The sequence below is a fragment of the Papilio xuthus genome, unplaced genomic scaffold (genome assembly GCF_000836235.2).
Source record: "Papilio xuthus unplaced genomic scaffold, Pxut_1.1 DF825017.1, whole genome shotgun sequence".
Classification (NCBI taxonomy): Eukaryota; Metazoa; Arthropoda; class Insecta; order Lepidoptera; family Papilionidae; genus Papilio; species Papilio xuthus.
In genome coordinates, this window is record NW_013533632.1 from 2,239,195 (window position 1) to 2,246,772 (window position 7,578).

Consider the following 7,578-nt stretch of genomic DNA (forward strand, 5'->3'; position numbering starts at 1 on the left):
GTTCTTTTCTCGACAGTTTTAAGTTGTGTCGTTAAAATTTTTTTGTTTATTTGCTTACACATAATAAAGGAAATGTCTTGGTAATATTAAACTTAAAACCTTAAGCCAATTAAACTTGACATTCTGTAACGTAGTAATATTAATTTCAAACGTTCGCTGTGCATGCTTAAAAAACTTCGTTAACCACTCGTAGCGTTGAAGATAGGCAACTAATAACCACTCACTCGACAGCTTTCCTCGTTAATAAGTATCATGAAAAACTACAAGTGATATTAAAGAGAAATGGAGAATATTTTGTAAACGAAAATACTTTTTCTGTATAAAACTTTGTGTTAACCTATTGCTATAGTTGAAATTAGTTGCTAAAAAGGTTCCTGACATTTCGAATGTACCTAATCGTATCAAGTCTTATGTGACACGCCTCCAGCATTAGAAGTTGAACAAAAAAGAAGTACATCTTACTAATATTATGAATGATAATGTTTAGATCGATGGATGTTTGCTTGAAGTTATCTCCGGAACTGCTCAACGGATTTTGATGAAATTTCTTACTCATATAGAACAAAGTCTCGAAGAACACATAGGCTACTTTTTTATAGCGCGTGGACGGTGTCGCGTGCGACAGCTAGTATTTGTATATAGTATTAAAATAGAGAAAAGTTAAACTGTCACCGGACACGAACACAACTCCACTGTAATAACCCTTGTAGCCGGTATCGAAATTCCCAAGCGATGCCTTGTAATTACGTTTGGAAAGGACTTGGTCTAATTGGCAGCCAATGTATACAGTAAATCTCTGAAACGGCTGGACCAATTTTGACAGGACTTTCACTGGTAACTCATGTTTGCGGGCATGGCATACGCTTTTTTATTTTGCGTTGACGATGTCGTGTATGATTCCTAGTTTAGTTAAAGTATTCATAGAAATAAATGTAATTTTCAATCCCGCGGAATTTAATTTTAAAAAAAATTATCATCATATTCCAATTAAACTTTTTAAATTGGATACTTCAAATGCAATCGTATTGAGTAATACTTGTCAACGTTTGTTTTTAACTAGATTATCAATACCGATGAGGTTATTTGAAAGGTCACGATACAAAATAAAATAAGACAGAATTCCTCACAAACACACAGGACGATCATTCAATTTGTAAATTAACAAATAGACTTATACCTAATATGTACATTTTGAGTGTAAGAATGATTCGAACTTAGGATTTATTCGTTCCGAATCGGATAATATTCTATTCCAAATGCGATGGATACGAAAACAATCGAATTATTTGAAAACTTTCAAACTACTCGATTATTGTTATTAACAAAAATATGTAAAGGAAAGTCCCGTATTCCAGTTATAATTACCATGGTATAGCAAGATCAAACTTTCAATTTGTTCTATTTTTAGTGTAGTAATATTTATTGTATTGTTATATTACCAGGTTCGGCGTTTCTTCCGTCGCAAGAAGAAGAACACCCAGCCGCGTGAGTCGTTGGAGCTGATGCACCATCCCATCTATCGCATCTTCTACGTCTCCCACGACAGCTCCGATCTGAAGATCTTCTCCTACATCGCGAGGGATGGTTCCTCCAATGAATATACTTGCAACGTCTTCAAGAGCAAGAGGAACGTAAGTCTGAGAATTTTATTATCATATTAGTGCGATAAGCGTCGGTGGCTCATGGGTTTCAGCACTTGACTTGTAATCTGCAAGTCCTGGGTTCGAATCCCACCACGTATCAATGTGTCTTTTGATTAACATATGTACATTATCCGACGTTCTTACGATGAAGGAAATCATCGTGATGCGACCTACATATATCTGCGAAGAAATACAAAGATATGTGTGAAGTCTATCAACCCGCACTGGGTAAGCGTGGTTGACTATGGCCTAGTCAGCCCTAGGGTCACCTTTAGGGCAGGCTCCGAGCCCCTCAATGGGGACGTAGTGAGCTGATCATGATACAATTTGGCAAACTAACACGCGGCCACCTGAAATCGTAAAAATAGCTATCACCTGTAATAAGTTTGATAGTTGCAGAAACGACCTTCTACCTTTGATATATTAAATAAAGATAAAAAAAATAAATTCCAATTTTTCAAAATTCATAGTAAAAAATCTAAGTTGAATTTAAACAAATTTTTTTTGTTATTACTATATAATTGGTCCAAATTTTAAAATGGTCAGTACTATATAGAGCAGAATATGCTCTGCATAGTACGTCACATTACTTAACACTTATACAAAACTCTTGCAATAGCGGCTGACGTCGAAGGTAAGCAGAATCTAAATTTCTTTTGAATTTTACTAAAACATATAATACAGTCTTAGACATTAACCTTATTCGTTATCACTGATTCTATTTTCAAAATGATTATTCATTTTACCACAAATTAACTTCCAAGAAATCCGAGTTCTCGAAATCACTGATTGCGTGAAAATTTTCTGTAATACGTATAAATGATTTGATTCAGGCCGTTTTCAAATTTCGACTAAATACGTTTTTTCGTCGCCGTGGAACTTAATTAGCTTTAATGTAAAATTACTTAAATATTTAGTACAAAGCCTATTTTAAAATAAATATGAAACATTTTATATTTTTATAAAAAACAAGAGTTTCCGCTTGATCGGACCGGATCATATTCTACATAGTCCCAAGTTCGATGCCTGCCATGTACCAATATGTTTTTCGATTATCGAATTTCATACGAACATTAATCCGACATTTTTACGATGAAGGAAAACATCGTGATTGCAACCTGAACATATCTACGAAAGCCTAGTCACAGCCTAATTTAGGATTCATCTCGTCAATTTCAGGAATTCTTTCTAATCTTGCTTTTGTATAGCTTAAAGCTAAAAAGATCCACCCGTAAATTGTTCACAGGATTAATAAAGAAATCTTATGAACCCTTTCAGAATATCTGCCTGTATAGTATTAATATAATATTAAAAATAGTACTAAAGAAAATTCATTAAAGGGGGAAATCAATCACAACGATAAGATTTGACGTAAACAACAAACTCCATTGTTAAGCTGTCGATATTGTCCTGTTGGTGTCAAGCGGAAAAATAATGACAGGACTATAGGCAAATGACTTGCAATTTTTTTTTGCTTAATTTTTTTTTAATATATTTTATAAAAAGGGAGGTCGACATATACTTTCATAATTTTAAAGATAAGATTCTCTTCTCTCTTGTAATATTTATATATTGTACTTTATTGTTATTTCGGAGTCTGCGTCGGCCGAGTTTGATTAGTGATGTTTATATCTGAGATGTCTTAGACCTAGTTACATTTAAGTTCCTACTTAGCTAAACACACTGAATTTATTACCATCGTTATTTTATTAAAAATATCTGTTTCGTCGTTCTTTAAAAATATCGCAAAATTTTATCCTCATTTCCTATATAAATAATTTTAATATGATATATAAAAGCTATTGTCATACGATCCTTTTTTAGACAAAACGTAATAGGATACTTTACGACATAACAAGGAAGACAGCAAACGTGAAATGGAGGGGAAAATATCTTCATTTTTCTATCAAAGGGATTCTTCATATAAAATTTGAAAAAATAAATAGGTACAGTCAGATTCGTTTATACAATAATCATACAATAACAATATCATATACACTGTTGTTACAAGATTAAACAAAATTTATCTATTACATTATTTTAAGTTTTAAAGTGGAACAGAGCCAACAATGCGGACATCCCACAATCGTCACATTTAAATTCATACAAATATCACATTCATACAATCCTATTCATACAACATTCATACAATTTCATACATTTGTTTAACTTCAGCAACCAACTATAGTGAATACAATTTACATTAAAATGGATGATAAGAAAATAAGACACGAGGAGGAACCTTTGTATATAAAAACTATAGGAACAAGTTGTTTTAAAAAATAGCTATAATATTCAACATGCATAATGAATAATTTTTTATAACGATGCCTCGTGGGAGATATACGTGTCATTTATACCGTTGCAAATTCTCGTGTAAAAGTGGTTTAGTTTCTGTTAGTTCTGAAGCGGAACGTGTATTTGCAAACCGCTTATCCTTTTTTTTAATAAAAAAACATCGTAACGGTTTTTATACGCGAAAGCTCGTGACGACGTGATAAACTGTGAAAAGGGAGATTTTTCCAATACATCGGGATCATTGTACAATGCTGGAAATAAAACCATTTTTTAAAAAACAATTTCTGTATAACTCACTACTGGAAATCCGTTTTCGGAGTACCGAGCAAAAGTTATACCGATCCTTTTTGAATTTTTATTTACAATTAATACATAACTTTTTTGGGATTATATACTCGAATAGCAAATATGAAAATTTGGGCATTTATAAATCTTTTTGTAAAGCCATTTTTAGTAACAAATACGACTTTATTGATGGTCTCAATTCTGTATAGTAACTTGAAATTAGAGATTTTGTAAAACAAGGTGACCTTTGACTCACGCAAACAATTTATAAAGCATCTGTTTGATACAAATTGTTGCTGATAAAGTCCGCCATACACTGACCGCTTCAAATATGTAAAACAGTAACCTTGAAACAGCCAGATATCAGAGAGCGTTGAGCGATCAGGAGTTGTTTTTCGCCATACAAGAGCCGCGCTGATGATGTTGTACGCCATATTTAAAGCGGTCGGTATTTGTTACAATCAAATCGTGTGAAGCAACCCTTAATTAATTAAACATAACAATCGTATTCGCTAAAACCGGGTTGGGCTATAGCTACGTCTACCGACTATAACCCAAAATTGTCAGTAATTTATATGAATTCCTCGAAATTCTGCAGTAAAATATCAGCCTACTCTTGTATTGCTAGTAATTAGTGAAAGTAGCGGGGAACACAATCAACGTTAATGCGCGGGGATAATGGGTGCCTATTAAGGTTACTGAGATTTGTTAAATTTTCAAAGATTCCATTGCAATCTATTCAGTAAATTAAATTGCTAATGTTCTATTGTTATATTCAGACGACTCGTGCAACAGTAACACTGTCAAAAGTTATTTTCTGAGAGAGCATTCCGACGATTTATATCGTGTCTGTCACTCGTGTACACTACGAATTAGATATCTATGTGTTATTAACCGATTTCAAGTCACTAACTTCGGACCTGATGATACAATTTGGATAGTTTTTGACATTTTTGAAAGCATTGAGAAAGACACATTTCTAATGGACTGATATAGACGATGTTAATCATAATTATAATTGTTTCTTACTCATTCTTATATTTGTTTCATGACATAATATCGGAAGTTTTCCTTTGAAAATTTAAAAATAGTGTTTTTTTAGTTGTAATGATTGATGTTAGATATAATAAAACGTCTGTTCTCTTTGAAGATGATGCCTTGTCTAGGGTGTCTTTTATTTATGTTTGTTAAAAAAATGTGCGGAAGTTTAACTTGCTTTATGTGTACATATATTTATGCATCTTTTTACGTAAATAGCAAGTAATTGGGAGTCCGTCCAATTCTCGACATGAATGTTTTTATTCATAAACTCGCTGTCGCCCGCAACTCCGTCCGCGTGGAATAAAAAACTTAATTAGTAGCCTATTTGTTCTTCTAAACTATTTACTTCTACATCTGTACAATATTTCAAGATTCGTTGAGCGGTTCCGGAGATGCCTTCAAACGAACATCTATCTATCCATCCATCCAAACTTTCGCATTTATAATATTAGTAAGATAAATAAAAATTATAATTCGATTTCGAACTTACAATCCAACTTACAATCTCAAACTAATTTTAGGTTTGTCAATTGCTTCTCGCAATAAATACATTAAATTTGAAAAATAATCTTAGCTATATCAAAGTATATCCCGGCTTGTAAAAAACATACATTAATTATGAAAGACGCTCTGCTCATTTCACATTCACGCTTTCCGTTGGAATTCGACCCCAGAACCAAGCGAGCGTTCCTTCATTAATTTATTCTCATATTCACAAAGATATTTTTAATGTTAGTAGAGTTAAAATGTGTTAAATTAAATAAAGTTGTTTCAGGTGCAACTTCTTCTCACATACGCCTTAAAAATGCAAACTCTGCAAGTAGAGCCACTATAATATAGATAATTTTCACTATTTCCGCCATCTATAATACATATACGATGACGTAAATAAGGCTTAAGATTTTCGCTTATCCTGCTCGGAGGACCAAGATATTTACGATGCAAGTTTCCGATCAATATTTGAGTTTCCACTGCCGAAACACCTGTACAAAAACGAAGAAAAACAATAAAGCAATTTGTAGAAATAACCAAGACATCAATTTAATTGTTTTAATAGTTTGCGTTTTGATTTTTTTTTAATTTCCAACATACATATGTACACCTCCAAACACCCTGTATATACCTTTAGTTTTTTGAGCTTAATAATTTCAATATTTGTGTTTATAATATTTAAATAGAACAAGAATATAAACTCACAAACTGCCCACGAAACTTATGCCTATTTTATCCCATTTTGCAATCTTATTTGTCGGCATTATTTTAACTAAATTTGACTTTTACAATCAATTAAAGATGTAATTTGCAAAGGAGCCGTAACCATCTGTTACACGAAAGTCGAACTTAAATCGTTTGTGGCGATATTTTAAAACACCAATTGATTTTCCGACATTTTATCGCACAAGGATTACGATTATAGTTTCTTTAAACGATCTTGGTACTAAATAGCAACATAAACTTCGACGTTTCGACATCTAGTAGTTCTTAAACATTGTAGAAGATAAATAAACTTAGTTTCAAACGGACCGATCAGTCTCATGAAAACAGAACACCAAACAAGTCGGGAAACTTTCGATTAAGATTTCAATATCAACATAAATACGGTTAGAAGTTGTAAGATAAAGAGCTTATAACTAATTTCAAGGATTGTTAAACCGACACGTTTTAGAAACACTGCTAATGTTTAATATTACAACACGGCATATCTCAGTGACATGGTCGTGGTGTCTATAATTTTAACATACTTTTGTCTTCTAGGACTTTTGTAGACATATAATTATTAACTTACCGTGGGTTTCACTGACGAAATTTCATTGTTATCCCAGTTCTTTTAGAGAGACAAGGAAGTGAGAGATAGAGTAAGAGTCAGAGAGAGAGAAAGTAAAAGTACTTGTATTCACTTGCTACTAACTGTGTATTAGAAATAGTCGTTACACTTCTGTGGGTCATGACACTTGTATCAAACATATTGCCATCTCTTTCATTGTCTTTGATAAAACAGAGACATGTGTCACATCACTCAAAACCTCCAATAAACTTCAAATCTTCCGTTGATATTATTCTGCATGAATTTCATGATATATTTTTATTAATGTATTTTAAACTAAAAATAACAAAAATATAAATAGTCGTGTTTTGACGAAAAGCAAATGAATAGTAAAATAAACAAGAAACCATGAGCACTGTAATATACACTGCGTTTTTAAAATAACTTTAATTCATGCAACTGTTTGTTTTTGTTAATTAACGTTGGATTGAATAACCATCTGGCTATAGTTACGATGTTATTCTTTAGCCAGGCGTTGATAAAAAT